Source organism: Castor canadensis, chromosome 3 (genome assembly GCF_047511655.1).
Source record: "Castor canadensis chromosome 3, mCasCan1.hap1v2, whole genome shotgun sequence".
Taxonomy (NCBI): Eukaryota; Metazoa; Chordata; class Mammalia; order Rodentia; family Castoridae; genus Castor; species Castor canadensis.
The window spans coordinates 68,174,323-68,193,360 of NC_133388.1; the positions used below are offsets into that span (position 1 = coordinate 68,174,323).

The window sequence follows — 19,038 nt, forward strand, 5'->3', positions numbered from 1 at the left end:
ACTTTTTAACTCTACGTTGAAAAATAAAATGAGAAACAGTGCTCTTTGTCAATATTAAAAGTAATTAAGCCATGCATTTTTTAGGCTATAAACTACGGGAAGAATAGAATGCTACCACATAAAGTTGTAGTAAGTTGTTTTTAAAAGTATAAGCCATGATTAGCAAACTAAGCTACTGTGTCAAAGGATCTGAATCCGGCAGTTGGAATGGCACCCAGTTCTGCAAGTTATGCTTTGAAAAGCTGTCCTGCCGTGCTTAAAATAGGCCAAAGAAATATTTTAACACGTGAGATTATGTGGTTTTCTTTGAAATCTGGGCAATTAAATCACATACAAAAAGATGTATAATTATTTAGTTTGATTATCATAGATAGTGGAGTTTTCTCTTGTACCTGAACTTTTATATGTTTAAAATTATTGTTGAAACATTATGTGATGAATAATTTATGGATTTAACTAAGTCAGCAAACCTATTTGGTTTCCGTCATAAGTGAAGGACCCAACAACAACATCTTCATTTCATATTGTTCCTATAAATTTAATGACATTATTTTTTTTTAACCAAAAGGAAATTTCTTCTCAGCTGGATTCTTTCACTGTAGGTTTTAATCGCAAATTCTGAAAATGAGAACATAGCTATTACTTTTTATTAAAAAGATATGTTCTGGTTAGTTTGGAAAGGTCTAACTAGTAAGGGCTTCCAACTGCATGTCCAAAAACTGAAAATGTAATGCTGAAGTTACAGGAAGTAACATATGCCTTTTAGTACCAGTGCATCTTAAGTGTTGTAAGATGTCCATAGGGGGACCCTATAGGCATTGTAATGTCGTTCTAACTGCTTCTCTCAAAACCCCAATTAAGAGTAAGCTAATTAAAAGTAGCTACCTTGGGTGGGACATAGGTCTGGATGTTGAGTACCAAGTTCCACCTGAGAGACAGACAGAAGTGAGAGGATGTTGTAATGTATGTTAGGTGCCATGATAATTAAAACATGGTGTCTTATAAATAATGTGTGCTCCCTTAATATTTGCTTACTGACTTAAGTTTTATGAGTATCCTTGCTCAACAATATTTAGCATTTTGAAAGCTTCTCTTTTAAAAGTCTTTTCAAATTTTTGTATCCTTTATATGTTCCCCTGAACAAGTTCTATATTACATAAATAAATCTTACGTGAATTTCTTTTAAAATTTATTTGTAGTACATACATTATTTATATTTTGATTCTTTTTTATTAGTGTATATTAATTGTTAAAGGAGGTTTTGTTGTGAACTTGCTAGACAGGCTCTTTACCACTTGAGCCATGCCCCCAATTTTGAGTTAGTTATTTTCAGATAGGGTGTCATGTTTTTGCTCAGGGCAGGCCTGGACCACAACCCTCCTATTTGTGACCTCCTGTGCAGTTGAATGACAGGTATACCACACTTCCACCTTGTTGGTTGAGTTGGGGTTTCCCTAATTTTTTGTCTGGGCCTCCAACTGCAGTCCTCCTGATCTCTACCTCTTGAATAGCTGGAATTGTAGGCATGAACCATTGCACCCGACTGATTTTTTTTTTTTTTTTTTTTTTTTTTGGTGGCATTGAAGTCAGGGTCTCACGCTTGCTAGGCAGGCACTCTTATCCCTTGAGCCACTCCACCAACCCTTTTTTTTTAATGGGTTTTTTTTTCAAGATAGGGTCTTGTGAACTATTTTCTCAGGGCTGGCTTCGAACTACAATCCTCCTGACCTCAGCCTTCTGAGGAACTGGGATTATAGGTGTGAGCCACTGGGTGCCCAGCTCTGATACTTCTTAATGTACTTTTTAAGATAATGAAACACTTAAATCTTTTAAGTACTTTAGCCAAAGTGGTGAATAATACAATTACAGTATCTGCAACATACATTAGTTTTTAGCTCAATTAAAATGAAAATTTATACTAATATAGAATGAAGCAATTAATTCAACTTAATGTTTCAGACATGCTTTAGTTGTCTTACCAGTACTTTATCTTCCAGACATCTTAGAGGCTGAATGCTGTTATCAGCAGAATCTCCTTAGCTCTTTTCTCATCTGCTTACAGAGACCAATATCAGTCAAATACACTCTCCTAACTCTAGATAGATTTCTAGGAGGAATAGCTACTGTTAAGAACATGCATTGCACTTGAATTTATTAGTGTTTCTGCACAAAGTAAATAAACTCTGAGGAGAGTCCTTGAATTCTTGGGGTTATGCAATAATGAGATTTTTTTTTAAGTAGCATATTTTCTGCCTTTCCTATCAATCTTTTCTGGGCCTTCCATGTACGGGCAGGCTTCATGTGCTTTCACCGTTCATGTGTGATCCTTACTGAAAACAAATTCCACTTGATGTGTACTCATTCAAAGGTTCATCAGTCTTCTACAAACTAGTGGTATGTAAGAGAACTGACAAAGGCCCGGTCCTGTTTTTAATACTCTGTAGCATCAATTCTTGGCAAACTTCAGTAGGACCTTGGCAGGATTGCCCTCCCAGACCTGGGCTTCATTATGGTGTATAAAGAGCCACCTCTCTTAGCCAGACTCATCGGGATTTAGCCCCAGGGAAAAGACGCCAGAGAGTCTAGGACACTTGGTCTTAAAGACACTCTCCTTGATTGAGTGGTCAGGAAATACGTATTAGCCAAAGTCTTGATGATATGCTGGTATCTGGCCATTCCACATTTGGAGCAGGACGTTTTTCTGGATAGCAGTGCCACTATTTCAGTCTCCTTGGAGCCAAAGCAATTGTTGAGTTCAAATGAAGTACCTATTGTGCCTTGGTATACACCTAAGAGGACTAACGTGACACAATTTTACTTAAATTTTCATAGCATACTATAGAAACTTGATGTGTATACAAGAAGAAAACATCAAAATACATCTTTAAAAAATAAGAATGAAAACCAACAGTGCCCTTCCGTGAAATGGCATTAAGTTGACCTATCCTTCCTCACAGTGCTTCCTTCTGTATGCTGCTAATTAGAGTGAAACTCTATGACATATGGATAATGTAAAATCAAACAGATTGTTTATTCACTCTTAAAAATAGCATGTTTTATTAGAACAACCTCTGAGGACCATTAAAGAAAATGATTTAAGTATTTTGCAGCAACAAATAATAGTCTAGTAAAATTGGATTTTTTTTACCTTCAAAGTTTCTAATATACTTGGTCTATTTAGAAAACAAACACATTTAATTGTTTCCATCTCTTAAATATGTCTAGTGAATTCAGTTTCTAGTTGCTATACAAATAAATTGGTCCTAGTTGCTTTGCTTTCTTTCAGACATCATTTCAAATTAGGGATTAATGTGGTTTGAACATTTTGCCAGAATAGTCATCATGCTTTTTTTTTTTTGTCTGAGGGTGGTTGATTACATCTTTCTTTTCCAGCTTACAAATGCCAGTACATTTAGAAGAATGCAAACCCAACCCTGAGACCATTTGTCATCACACATTGATTGTAACTCTATGTTTTATTATGGTACATAGACAGAAAAGCAAACAAAGATTGGAGGAAAAATGGAATGTCAGGACATGCAATACATTTTTGTTGTGTCACCATTTTTAACCTATTTTTGCACCATTTTACTGTTTAATTATCTGGATTATTTAAATGGACTCAAAAATAGCCTTCAAATATCTTAGTAGCAAATATACAAGAAGAGTAAAATATATTGAATTAAAGAGAAATTTAGTAATATTTCAAAGAATAAATTTTTATAATTGCATATGGTATTTTCCATATAAATAGAGAAAATGCTCTGGGGAAAGAGAACAATCTCAAACATAAAATATAGTTGCTTTGTGCTTACTTATATGCTGCATACTCAAGTCTGTACATGCCCAGCTTGTGTACATAGTCTTTATAATCTACTCTATCACTCTATTTTATTAATATGAGGAATGAAATTAAGAGTAAAGAGACTAGAATTATTTCATATTTAATCAACTCCATGCCAAATCCATCTGCTAAACAAAATATCCAGGTGGAAATGTTTGTGTGATAACAAAAAAAGTATAATTTTAAGCTCCATGTAATAGGAAACTAGCTGGCCGTCACAGCTAGTATGTGACTTGTAGTGAATAGTTTCAGACTCCTGCTGAAGTTTCTTTTGGACTTTTGAAATACGACCTACCTAAAATGTGTGTGGAAACCCTCAGAATCACTTTATGAAGCTTTCTTAGTGTGACCTGACACTCTAAAAATTGAGCGAGAGTTAAGTCTCCCCAGGGATTTTAACTCTTGTAACATACAGGAGGAGCACATGAAGACAATACATAATGAATGTTGTCTCTTTGCATCTAATCCTTTTTGTTTTGTTTTGTTTTCCCTATATTTAGTTATTAATCAGGTAGAAAAAAAAACTTACATTCATTAGTATGTAATCTAGGCTCCTTTCTAAGCTTTCTTTAGTGTACCAAAGAGACCCTGAAATATCAGTGACTCAGAAAAGGAAGAAAGTATATTGGAGTTTCTTTCCTAACATCAAGGAATCCACATTACTTCTCTGCCTTGTCTAGCATATGACTCCCATCTGCATAATAAAAGTTGAATTATCACCACTATGTCCTCATTCTAGCCTGAGTTTCATAAAGGGGGGAAAGCAGCTTCCATAATGTGGATGTAGCTTGAAGTAGCTTGCATAACTTTCTTTCATATTCCATTGGCTGGAGCTTTATCATATGACCATACCTAGGTGCAAAGGACTATGGGAAGTATAGATTGGGAACAGATAATTATGTATTCAGCTAATAGTGAAAGGCAATGGGGGGAACTGCTAAAAGGAAGGAGAATAAATATTGGAGGACAATTTGTGGTCTTTGCTAAAGCACTATAATTAAAATTTCTGGTTTTCTTTCCTTTCTCTCTCCTTTTCTCTTCTTTATCTTTTTTTCTTTCTTCTCTTTGCTTATAGCCTTTGTGAACCTGTAAGTGTAATTTGGCTCTCCTTAGAGAATGAACTGGTATGCATAAGAAATATGACTTTTATTGTAATGACTTTAATCATTTTAAATTGATTCTATTATTTGACTCTGGCTTCTCAAGCCAGAAGTGAGCAATAGCAAAATAAAAGGGATTCTCTAAAACAAGGCTCCACTAGCCAGAAGATAAAACCAGTGAGTTGGGGCCATCAGTTCCTTACCCTTTATCATTCTATTAAACTGTTGTCCTGAACCTCAGATAGCTCACTATTGGCTTTTATGAACTAACATCTACTTTATTTATTCTCTTTCATCCACCTGAAATCACAGACGTGATCTTAGAGATTCTAAAGCTTAGTGGTTTGCAATCTGGACTGGGCAGCAGGGAGTGATACTTGGGTTTTCTGCCATCTTTTTCAACTAGAGCAGGTCCCTTTATCAGTTTTACAGTTGGGTTCATTAGCATATTTTGTTGAAAAAAAGATTCTCATCCCAGGACAAGTTAAAAAACTTTTAATTGAATTCAGTGTCCTTATTTTATATGAAACCACTAAGCCTTAAAGAGAAGATATAATTTTTCAAAGGTTTCAGAGTCAGAATCATGCCTTATTCTTGGGTTAGATTTTCTTCCACTATACTCTGCATTAACCTGCACCACAACATTCTTCTATCAGTGAGTTTTTGTTGTTAATGTTAAAAAAATAAGCAGTTTTTTTCTTTTTCGGAACTATATAGTAAAATTTGGCATAAAATAGGACACCAGACAAATTCTTCTTATAGTTTATAGTCTCTTTAAAATCAAATAACATGTAAGATAAGTGCTGGATCAAGCAGGCTTTTCCTTTATTGTGATGAATTATGATTATAGTGTCTATCATTGATAAACAGTTTTGTGAGTGAAGGATTTTCATTGTTATGTATTTAACTGACTATGGGCACAATATATAACTGAATTATGGTGCTGGGGAAGTTGTGTGAATGAAGTTGTACCTGTCTCCATACAAGGAGACAACCCTCTAGAGAGAAAAGGGTTGATAATGGCCCCATAATCCTCTCTACTGAGCTCTTCAATCCTAGTAGGTAGTGCCTTTGTTATATCTTTACATGTACTCGTGTCTATACATGCCATGATTTTTTTCTTCCAAGAAATCAGAGATGATGAAGATGGTTTGCTTCTTGGAAAAGCCTGTGTATGCCCTGTTTCAAGTGGATATGCTGAATAATCAAGAATAGAATGTTACCTGTTTTCTGTAAGTCCATTAGGTTGTTTTGGTAAATGTGAAAGTTACCTTCATCCTGTAGTTTGGTAACTTGTTTGCATTTAATAATGAAACAAGTGCTCTAGGGACTAGTTTTCTGGCTAACTAATGCCTTTGCAAACCAATGTAACCTCTTAACATAAAGCATAAGTAATAAAAGTTCAGAGGAAATGAGCTGTTGGATTCCCTAGAGTATGATTAGAAAGTCTGAAGTAGTGTTCACAAACTATTGTTTTACAGCGATTATACTTTTTTTTTCACAAGTATGAAAATGTTTTTCATAGAAAGCACAGGTCAACTTAAAGTCAGAAGCTCTGGTCTTGGATACTGCAATGTTATAAAGAATAACCATAAATATTTTAATAGTAAATATTTTACTTTTATTATCCATAGTTAAGCCGTTGTTTGGGTTTTGGCATGCAATCTCAAATAATGTTAAAAATTTTACATTTCTGTGAGAAACATAACACAAACATTACTCATTTAATAGTTTTTATTTTCCTTCATAAAGACCTTAGGCTGTCCATAGAAAATAATTAGTCAATCATTTGACAGCTTCGAAATGTAAATAAACAAAAGCTGCAAAAGACCAAAGATATACATAATCTTTTCTATTGTTTCACATCTGAGATGTCTCAGGAACCATTACAAAATCCAGGCTTATAAAATTCAAGCGGCTCACTTGTTCTTTGGTAGTTAATGAGAAGAAGAGCTAACACTGGCACTCAGGTCACCTGACCACACACATTATTTACTTTCACAGCCACTGTCTATGATATATAAAGATAAAAAGAGATTTCAAAAAGCTGAAATTGCATTTATATATCTTGGCTTTGTATTTCACTTTCATGACTAACAGATCAAATTTCACTGGAGTGAGAAATGAAGGCAGTGCTACAAATCTGACACTTTATGTTTTTATATACCCAAAAGATTTCTCCCTGTCTTCCTTGTTTCTTTCTTCCTTTCCCTTACCCCCTTCCCTTCTTACTTTCCTTCCCTTCCCTTTCTCTTTCCCTTCCCTCCTTTCCTCCCTCCCTCTCTTCCTTCCATCCATCCATCCTTCCTTCTTTCCTTTCTTCCATTTTTTTCCAGGTATAATTATTCACACTATCATAATCTCTATTCTTGTCTCAGTCTGAAGCATTTATTAAGCTCCTCCATTCACATGATATATTGCTGCATGGTTAGCAAAGCTATGAATTTCATGGGGATCAGCTTATTGAAAGAACCCACTTTATGGAAGGGAACTATGACCCAAAATACGATTTTTTCAAAGTGCAACAAAATTTAAGACAATAAAGAAACAATACATTTAGTTTTCTTCCCTTATTTTTGATCACAGATGAGTACATGTAGTGAGATAAAAGAGAGTAAAGAAAGGGAAAGGTTGTAATAAAATTGCTAACACCCTCATTCCCAAAATGTAGGTGATTTTTCATGAATTTCAATTCATTACTACAGTAGCAAGCTCTCAATGTACTTTTTCCTTTGTAAAACAAATCTGTAACTTTTCTTTCTAATGAATTACTTATAAGTACTAGCCCTTTTAACTGTATTTTTTAATAAGAAGAGTTTATTCTTTTTATTCTGCTCATTTTTCTTGCTTAAGTGGAAATAATGAGTCAGCCATGAATGGATGTTATTTAAAGAAATTAACAAAGCTTCCTTTTCAAGTTCCTTGACAGAGTTTCTGGTTCAGTAATAATGGTTAATAGTATCTTAATGATTTGTTTGTACTCTATGCTGACACCAAGATTTCTATCATAAATGTTTGTTTTGGAGGAACAAAAAAAGAATTGGGTACTCATGGGTAATGAATCCGTTAGCAAATGTAAAGCGTCCACCTTCATACACTGCACATGATGGGAGCATTACCTATACAACTATCTGACATTGGTAACATTTCAAAAATACCTTATATTTGCATTCTTACATATAATACCACAATACATCTTGTGATGCAGAAAGAGGATGAATATTACAATACTCATTTTATAGACAGGGAACTTACAGACAGCAAAGCTTAAAAACCATGCCCGTGGTAGAATAGGGACTAAAAGGTTGATTCTACAATTTATTGCCCAAACATGGAGACCATTGAGAATGACAATGGACACTACTAATAATTACACTGGGACCATTAAGTATAAACTGAAACTGTCCCAGTTGAGTTCTGATTTCACTTATACTAGGACCTGCAACTGATTCTCGTGTATTTCTACTTCTCTGTGGTTGTCAGACTTCCCTTGTGTTCTTGCCAAGAACATACAAATACTTGCAGTCGTCATAGAACAGGGAATGGCTGACCTTGAATCTTGGAACCTTTTTTTTTTTTTTAGCTGTGAGCTCTTGGGCAAGTTACTTAACCTCTTTGTGCTCCAGGTTCTAGTGAATAGGGATGATGATGGTGGTAGAGGTGGTTATAATGATGTTGATGATACTATATTAGAGGACTGTTATATGGATTGGATGAATAAAATGTTTGAAATAGTGCCTCATACTTAGTAGGTGTAATATGTACTTGGTTAATAAAATAAGAATATTTGCTATTATTACTGATTTTTTATATAGGAACAGTTTCACTTCAAGAATACTTTTCTGAATCACTTCTTAGAATATTGCATATATGTGGTATGTTTTGAATGACTGTATCTGCAGTTATTAATGCCTGTGCCAATGTGAGTGTGTGACACAATCTTCATAGTAACTTAATGATTTGTTTGTAAATAATATATGGCATTATTAGCATGTAATGATAAGGAAACATTAGCAAACTAATTCTCCTTGGAACATTTTGGTTATGTGATGAAATGATAAACTTTATAAAAATCTACCATTTTCTAAATTTTACTACAAGGATTCTGTTAATTGTATTCTGCTAATGGAATTTTTTTTCTTTATGATAATCTCTGCTCCAATTGACTCAATTTCTTCATTTTAATAATTCAGGTATCTGTTTTCTTCTTTCAGAATGAATAGCCTTGATTTAATCCCACACTGACCATCTTTCTCTTTTAAAATCAGAAATAAAAATTTAAAATTCAATGTAAGATGGGAAGACATAGAAAGGCATTTCCTCAGCAATTAATTTGTTTTATGGTGATTTGTCCCTGAGAAAAAAGGCCCTCATCTCCAGCCCTATCTGGATTCTTTGGCCTTCTGACTTCTATGAAGGATTATTAGCACTTTTGGCAACAAAAGCACTAGCCAGGCTTCATCGTACTTAAGTACCTGATGATTTTTATATCCAGAACTCCAAGACGTTCATTATTTGTTTTAATTCGGTATGTGGGCATTCCAAATCCAACTCTTGTGCTTCAGAGTTTGTCTTCACTTTCTGTTATTTGCCTCATGTCTGTATCCTTGGCATTGTTACCTACCTGCCTCAGCCTTCAGATAAAAGCTTTTGCTTTGATTGAGGTGCTAAGCTCCACGTCTGCCGTCTGTTCATTTTGGCTCATTTCATCCCTGGCTTTTATCTGGTATTATAATATTATGTTACAGGCTAAATGTCTAAAATGTAGGTGTGCCAATGTTTATAATAGGTCGAAGGGGCATCTCTGAAAATGCCATAGATCATAAGTTACCTGACTGAAGCTGACTCTTTTATTCTTTTTCTTTTTTGGCAGTACTGGAGTTTGAACTCAGGGCTTTGAGATAATATGTATATTATCTCTACATATAAAAGAACATTATTTTATAGAATAGTCATCTATATATCATCTCTCTATATATATCTATATATATATGTAAAATCTATCATCTCTCTCTCTCTCTCTCTCTCTCTCTCTCTCTATATATATATATATATATATATATATATGTATATATTACATATCCTGAGCTAGGCCACCACCCACCTATGTAATCTTGAACAAGATAAATAACTTCTCTAAAACTTACTTTCCTTGACTGTAAAAGGAGGGCCAAAAGTGCTCTCTTTATTTCTTTTGTGTGCACATTCTATGATATAGTACGTATAAAACCCTTATCACAGCTGCCTGGCACATGGCATAAGTTAAGTTTGTGCTATGAGCCACAGTAATAGAAACATACAACTATCTTCATATTATTTTGATGAGAAAATTAATGCTTGCCAATAGCCAAGCTATGGAAACAGTCAAGATGCCCCACTACTGATGAATGGATCAAGAAAATGTGATATTTATATACAATGAAATTTTATTCAGCCATAAAGAAGAATGAAATTTTGTCATTTGCAGGAAAGTGGATGGAAGTGGAGAATATCATCTTAAGTGAAGTTATCCAGGTTCAGAAAGCCAAAGGCCTCATGTTTTCTCTCATCTGTGGAATATAGATCTAATACAAATACAAGCAATATTATGAAAACCAGGTCACACTAAGGGGAAATACAAACAAGAGAGGAAGGGTAAAAGAAGGAAGTTAAGTAGGTGAATGTGATTGATGCACTTCCAATACAAAAATGGGTATAGAATTTTTAAACCTGTTGAAATCTTATATGAAGGGTATTAAGGCAGAAATGAGAAAAATAGAGGAGGTGAACCAGTTTGGTTTATAATACATATATGCATGGAAAAGTCACAAGGAAACTCCCTGTGGAGCTACCTAAAACTGACAAGCAAGCAAAAATGTCTTTTTTTTTTTTTTTTTTATCAAAAACAGCAAACAAGAGGGCAGACAGGTCCTGTCTGGGTGGTTGGTACCAGTGGAAGGGGGAGGATTTGGGGAAAAGGTGTAGGAAGGTGAATGTAGTGCACATGCTGTGTACATGCATTTACCTGTATGCAAATGGGAAAATGAGACATGTTGAAACTATTTCAGGAATCGGGGAGGGGGTATAAAGGAGAATAATGGAGGGGTGAATTCAAGTATGATCTATTTGGCACATTGTAAGAACTTTTGTAAATGCCACAATGTACCCTCAGCACAACAATAAAAAAAGAAAGTAATGGTTGCCAATGGAATAGCTTTTAGTAAAAACCATATATATATGTAAAATATATATATAAATAAAAAATATATAAAATAAATTCTACATTGCTTTAAGCCTTTGCTCTTGATTTATGTACCTGTTTATTAAGCTGCTATAATAAAACACCTCAGAATAAGTAATTTGTGGACCATAGAAATTTATTGCTCCCAGTTATGGAATCTGAAAAGACTATAATCAAGGCACCATCAGATTCAGTGTCTGGAGAGGGTTTGCTCTGTCTGTGCCTTATAGCTGGCACCTTCTTGTTGCATCCTCAAATGGGGAAAGTGACAAACAAGCTCCCTTTGGCCTCCTTTGTAAGGGCACTAATCCCATTCATGAGGACTCCACCCTCGTGACTTAATCACCTCCCCAAAGCCCCCACCTCTTACTTAATACTTTTACACTGGGATTGGGATTCAATGTGTGAATTTTGGGGCACACAAATATTCAAGCCACTACCAAAATAAGTGTTAATTTGAGTGGATATTTTCTAACTATAAAGTGACCATTTAACATTTTAAAAGTCAACATATATTTCTAATTAGAATAACATGTTACTGTTCTGACTTGATAGCATAATTAAACTATTTCAGAACCCTTTTTGGTACCTGTTTCTAGGTGGAGGGAAGTTTTGCATGGGGTGTTGATCTGTAACCTTTATGATGGCCTACCTTGACTGCAGGGAGAGCGTTCAATGAAGTAGAAAGTCAGAAGTGGTCCTTCTTTCTGCATAGGTGCTATCTCTCATCTAAGCCAAATGTCAAGCTTTTAAATTGATAGAAGTAACAGATTAGGGTTAGGATTAGTTCTGGCCTCCCTTGTAAAAGATATGAGTGGGTGATAAATATCTTGAGAATCTGGCAAACAGTAATCTTGTTAAGTGCTTTACAATGGAATGAGTGACATGATGGCCAATGTTGTACTCACACCTCTTCACATAATCTTTCCAGATAGCAGAACGCAGGTCTTACTTCTTGGATTAGAAGCTATGATTCAGGTATTCAATGGACAGTGACAAATTCCTATCTTCCAAATAATAATTTTTTGCTTTTTATTAAACCAAATTTAGTGATCAAAATGTGAATAATAATTTGATACCCAGCTCATATCAACAACTCACAAAAAATTGGAGTTTGATTTGAAGTGAGAAAGGAGATAGGATACATTTCTGGCCATCTTTCCATTGTGAGATTTGGGCTTTGATGTAGTGATATTAATTAGAATTAAGATCCTGGTTGATTGACTAGACAGCAAAAAGATGATTTGAGATTTAAGTAGGAGACAAAGAACACAGTAGAAAGAACATGGATCTTGGAATGATTTGAGCACCAGCTCTGCCTCCTGTGAGCTCTGTGATGTTGGGCAAGTGGCTTGGTTTCCCTGAGCCTTAATTTCTTCATTGCCTAAATATAGAAAAATGATACCTGGTTGTTGAGTTAAATGAAGTGACATTTATACAAAGCTTGAAACATTCCAAAACCAAAACCAGACCATGCTTTGGATATTGCTTAAATCCCTGATAGAAGCTCCTGCGGTATTTAGAATCCCTCAGTAGGTTAAGAGACCAGAACTGGTTTGGAAGCCAAGAACCAGAAACCTCAGCTGCACATAGTTTAGTGTAATTCCTCTAAATCCCCTACTCTTTGGGGAGAGGAGGAGATATACATATCCCTTCTTTGCCTCTTTCTTTCCTTTTTATTGACAGTGAGGGCGGGATAAAATATCTATTGCTTCTAGTATACTCTTTGCACCTTAAACATGAATTCCAAACAACCTGGATCCTCTGTATCACTTGGAAGATCCTTCAGTTTCTTTGACTGCTAGTTGTAAATACTGGTGGAATTAATATGTGAATTTATGTATTACTAAACTGTTGTTGAGAATAATTATGTTTTGAGAATACTCTATAGCTCTTCTGGAGGATGATCTAATGATTAAAAGTGTGGCATCCAGTTATTTGATCCATTTTCCATTTTGTAGGTGGACAAAGTACCACCATCCTTAATAGGAATAACAGGAATAACAATGTCACATCCTAGGAGGTAAAAGAGCACAGTTTCTTAGGGAACTGGGGAAATTCCTAGAAGAAAAAAACTACACATTAATTGCATTTTAAAACACTCTTTAAGCAAATGAAATTCCCAAGTCTTAGCTGTGTAATTCATACGTATTATGAAGTTATATTATTTTCCAATAATTTTGTTCAACCACGTGCCACATAATATTTTGATCAATAACAGACTGTAAGAGGGTTCCTTTTTCCCCGCATCCTCGCCAACACCTGTTGTTGGTGGTGTTGCTGATGATGGCTGTTCTAACAGGGGTGAGGTGGAATCTTAGTGTGGTTTTAATTTGCATTTCCTTTATTGCTAGAGATGGTGAGCATTTTTTCATGTGTTTTCTGGCCATTTGAATTTCTTCTTTTGAGAAAGTTCTGTTTAGTTCCCTTGCCCATTTCTTTATTGGTTCATTAGTTTTGGGAGAATTTAGTTTTTTAAGTTCCCTGTATATTCTGGTTATCAGTCCTTTGTCTGATGTATAATTGGCAAATATTTTCTCCCACTCTGTGGGTGTTCTCTTCAGTTTAGAGACCATTTCTTTTGATGAACAGAAGCTTTTTAGTTTTATGAGGTCCCATTTATCTATGCTATCTCTTAGTTTCTGTGCTGCTGGGGTTTCATTGAGAAAGTTCTTACCTATACCTACTAACTCCAGAGTATTTCCTACTCTTTCTTGTATCAACTTAAGAGTTTGGGGTCTGATATTAAGATCCTTGATCCATTTTGAGTTAATCTTGGTATAGGGTGATAGACATGGATCTAGTTTCAGTTTTTTGCAGACTGCTAACCAGTTTTCCCAGCAGTTTTTGTTGAAGAGGCTGCTATTTCTCCATCGTATATTTTTAGCTCCTTTGTCAAAGATAAGTTGCTCATAGTTGTGTGGCTTCATATCTGGATCCTCTATTCTGTTCCACTGGTCTTCATGTCTGTTTTTGTGCCAGTACCATGCTGTTTTTATTGTTATTGCTTTGTAATATAGTTTGAAGTCAGGTATTGTAATACCTCCTGCATTGTTCTTTTGACTGAGTATTGCCTTGGCTATTCGTGGCCTCTTGTTTTTCCATATAAATTTAACAGTAGATTTTTCAATCTCTTTGATGAATGTCATTGGAATTTTGATGGGAACCCCTCTTACACTGTTGGTGGGAATGTAGACTAGTACAACCACTCTGGAAAAAAATTTGGAGGCTACTTAAAAAGCTGGACATCGATCTACCATTTGATCCAGCAATACCACTCTTGGGGATATACCCAAAAGACTGTTACTCCAGAGGCACCTGCACATCCATGTTTATTGCGGCACTATTCACAATAGCCAAGTTATGGAAACAGCCAAGATGCCCCACCACTGACGAATGGATTAAGAAAATGTGGTATCTATACACAATGGAATTTTATGCAGCCATGAAGAAGAACGAAATGTTATCATTCGCTGGTAAATGGATGGAATTGGAGAACATCATTCTGAGTGAGGTTAGCCTGGCTCAAAAAACCAAAAATCGTATGTTCTCCCTCATATGTGGACATTAGATCAAGGGCAAACACAACAATGGGATTGGACTATGAGCACATGATAAAAGTGAGAGCACACAAGGGAGGGGTGAGGATAGGTAAGACACCTAAAAAACTAGCTAGCATTTGTTGCCCTTAATGCAGAGAAACTAAAGCAGATACCTTAAAGCAACTGAGGCCAATAGGAAAAGGGGACCAGGTACTAGAGAAAAGGTTAGATCAAAAAGAATTAACCTAGAAGGTAACACCCACGCACAGGAAATCAATGTGAGTCAATGCCCTGTATAGCTATCTTTATCTCAACCAGCAAAACCCCTTGTTCCTTCCTATTATTGCTTATACTCTCTCTACAACAAAATTAGAGATAAGGGCAAAATAGTTTCTGCTGGGTATTGAGGGGGGAGCGGGAGGGGGTGGAGTGGGTGGTAAGGGAGGGGGTGGGGGCAGGGGGGAGAAATAAACCAAGCCTTGTATGCACATATGAATAAAAAAAAAAAAAATAACAGACTGTGTGAAGGTTGGTGGTCCTATGAGATACTAATGGAGCCAAAAAAGTCTTATGCTTGTTTGCATTGTGTTTGTAACAATGCTGTTTTGTGACAATGCTGGTGTAAACAAACTACTGTGTTGCCAGTTTTGGAAAGGTATAGTCATAAAAATATAGCATGTAAATGGTGAAAATGTTAGAAGTAGAAAAGAAGAGTTATATTGTGTTGGGAAAAATTACAGGAGTTACTTTTTGTTAATTAATATTATGTTTCATATAAAAACTATACCTGTTTGCCCTAGACATTTTTAGATCAGACATTGCAATTCACCGTAAAAACCTTTTACAAAGATTTGTGTCAAAGTCATATTAGACCATTTATTTAATTTCTTAGTTTATGGTTACTAATTACATTGGTCACTGAAAGAAGTACATTTGGCTGGTAGTACAGAGAAAGACATCAATCATTAATGTTTATTAAACCGTACATTTTGGACAGTATTCTAAGTTTACATATAATGCCTACAATATAGTGTCATATAGCCCCCCAATCACCCAATAATAGCTACTATTATTTTTCTCATTCCCTTCATGTGGAAGGTGAGGTTCAGTAAATTCCCCAAAGTCAAATGGGATGACTCCAGAGTCCATTTACTTGACTCCTATATCATGCTGCCTGCATCTACACCCATATTCCACTGATCCTTCCTCCAAAGAGAATATTTAGATGTAGTTCCTAGGAAGTGGAGAGATAGGCTCTCAGCCTGCATGGTGCTGAGTGTAAGAGGTAATCTGTTTGTTTCAATCTGCCACATCCCCAGAGCCCAGAATGATTAATGAGCCAGAGAATGACATTGTTATTTCAGCCATAAGCAAGTGATGGTCAGTTTCACATATACGTATTAAACATCTACTCTGGGCTGGGCTTTGGGAAGATAAAGATGAATAAGACACATACCCTGAACTCAAGAGCTCACAGTCTATCAGGAAAATGGACTTGGAAAATATAATTATGTTGTAGTGTGGTAGGTGTGACAAAGGAGAATGTAAAAGACAGCAAAGAGGGAAACCTTCAGAGAGGAGGTGAAATTCGCACTGGGATAAACAGAGATGGCCAGGGTGCCAAAGGTGGCAGGACCTGCCAGCATAACTTCCAGTTGGTGTACCACCTGTTGTGTTTTGTTTATTTGGTTTTGTTTATTTTTGCAGTACTTGGGTTTGAGCTCCGGGTTTATACTTGTTAAGCAGATGCTCTACTACTTGAGCCATACCTCCAACCCCTGTCATTTATTTTTAAATTTAACGTATAGAGTGGAGTGCAATATTTGGAGTTAATAGCACTTAGGTTTTTATCAATATGTGATTGCAGGCAATTCATTTAATCTCTCAGAGCTTTGGTTCTGAATCTGGAAAAAGTTATGCTTATCTCATTCAATGTGAAAATTAAAGAGGATACATACGAAGTTCCCAGTAAAGAGCCTAGTATCATTGGTGCAGAGACCTAACACTTTTATTATGTAACTAAAAGAAAGTAAAGTGTATTTTTTACCTAAGATGGGAAATGTCTTGACAAGGTCTACCAAATAAATGAGGACTAAAAAGAGGAAGGAAGAACTGTTCTACTGCTGTTCAAATTCCATTTTTAGCTACTAAACTGAGACTGGTAAGAATAAAAGCCCGTAAAAAGACTCATGAGGATTATTGAGATACAAGTGACTGTTATACCTGAATATTTTGATGTGTTAAGTGTAAATTTCTCAGAAGCATATGGATTAAATTTTCTTGTGACAATTCACAGTTTAAATGTTAAGTGGAAAGGGACCTGAGACAGGGCCCTACATAGTTAGGAACTCTGATGGTTGCCCCAGGAGGGTTTTAGGTAGACCCACAAAGGAAAGGCTGAGAAATGATCCCTGGGGAAAGCAGGAGAAGGAGCAGTGAAAGGATATTATATACTACACCCCCCACACACACGCTCTGGGGAATTCCAAATTATTTCAAATCAACTCCAAAGGTTTTAAAAAATGTTTAAGTCCTATAGATCAATTAAGTCATCACTAGAAAATAGTTATCATCTTTTCTTCATGTAAATGATACAATTCAGAAGGACTCTTCCTGTTAAAGGAGATAATATCCTGGAAAACCAAACTTGGAAAGAAATCATGGCCAAGTTCTCTTATTTTATATAAACTTGCAGACTTGCAGCCCAGGGAAGCAAAACACCTCCCATAACGTTCCCCATGTGAATTAATGGTAGGTCTGGGACTAGAAACCAGGTCTTCTAAAGAATTTCATACTCAAGGAAATTACTTGACTTGGTCAAGGTTCCACCCTGAGTGAACTGGGAAGTGATAGGATTTCAGCCAAGGTTTGTCCAACTCCAAAGGCCACAACTTTTTATGGGTCCACATGCTGCTTTAAAATTAATTAAGCATTCCATTTACAAAGGTAACATGTTCATGCTAAGTTATGACAATAGAGAAATTAAATGAAAACTGAGCTTCCATTTCAGCAATCCTACCCCACCCACAAAATCCCTCCATTCCTGTTCCTTGGAGTAAATACTGTGACAAGTTTTTGTATATACTTCCAGATATGTAGGTATCTGGGTGTATAAGATATCCCAGTTATATCTTATGTTATCTTACTTTACTGACCAATGACATTTGTATATATTTTTATGTGCAGCATGCTGTTTTGAACAATGTATACATTGTAGAATGGCCGATTTGAGTCAATTAATATCTTATATCTCTGTAAGATATCGGGTATCTTATGCAAATTTGGGGGGTATATTTTTTCTAAACTTGGAAAAAAGTATAAATTTACAGAAAAGTTGTGAGAATAAAGAACCTTTTACCTAAGTACATTGCTGTTGATAATTTGCATCATTTTCCTTGTTATTTATTCTCTATATCCATTTATCCATACATTTATCATCTATCCACCAATCCATCCATCCATTCATCTAGCGGTTGATATTAGTTTTATCTGAAGCATTTGAGAGAAACTTGCAAACATTGTGACCCTTAACCTCTAAATATTTCAGAGTGCGTTTCCTAAGAATAAGGATAATCATAATTACAACATAGTTGTCAACCTTAATAAAATTTCAATAAATCTGTCATTGAGACAATACTTTTGTAAGATTGAACCATGATTTACTTTATATTCCCACACTAGTACCAGTTATAGTTTATTTATTTATTTATTTTATTTTTTTGTCAGTACTGGGGTTTGAACTCAGGGCCTCTCACTTGCTAGGCAGGCACTCTACCACTTGAGCCATGCCTCCAGCCCTCCAGTTATAGTTTAGAATGATGTATTTCTTTTAGTTGTTATGTCTCATTAGTCCTTGTTAATCTGGAATAATTTTTCAACCTTTATTATTTTCAAGATTGACAGTTTTGAAGAATTTGATAGAATGTTTCTAATGTTGAGTGTGTCTGAAGCTTCCTCATGGTTAGCTACATTCTTGGGTAGAATACTGCATATATAAATGATGTTGTGTTTAAAGACATCACAGCAATGGCACACGTGCTTTTATATGCCTCATTTGTGATTCTGATTTTGATCACCTGGCCAAGGTGTTGTTCATGTATATATAACCCTTTTTTTTTCAATGCCATTTTCACTTTGTTCTTACTGAATAATATAGTTATTTCAATTCAATAAAATTTATTGAATATATACATGCCAAACACTATTCTAGGTCCTGGTGATATAACAGTGATCAAAATAGACACAATTCTTACTCTCTTGGAGCTCATATTCTCTTATTATTACTTATTTATTTTAATTGGCTAATGAAACGTGTATGTTTTCTATGTATGA

General features: G+C 35.4%; 1 protein-coding gene and 1 long non-coding RNA gene across 8 annotated transcripts in view; both read left to right on the forward strand.

Annotated features, from left to right (window-relative positions):
• LOC141421594 (uncharacterized) overlaps positions 1 to 10,829 on the forward strand; it is a 44,558-nt gene extending 33,729 nt beyond the window's left edge. The window contains exon 2 of the long non-coding RNA XR_012446182.1: positions 1 to 10,829. This exon is cut by the window's left edge and continues 22,253 nt beyond it. This is a non-coding gene — a long non-coding RNA (uncharacterized lncRNA).
• Positions 1 to 19,038, forward strand: part of Slc25a21 (solute carrier family 25 member 21) — a 468,932-nt gene that overhangs the window by 52,917 nt on the left and 396,977 nt on the right. The gene's annotated exons all lie outside the window — the stretch shown is intronic.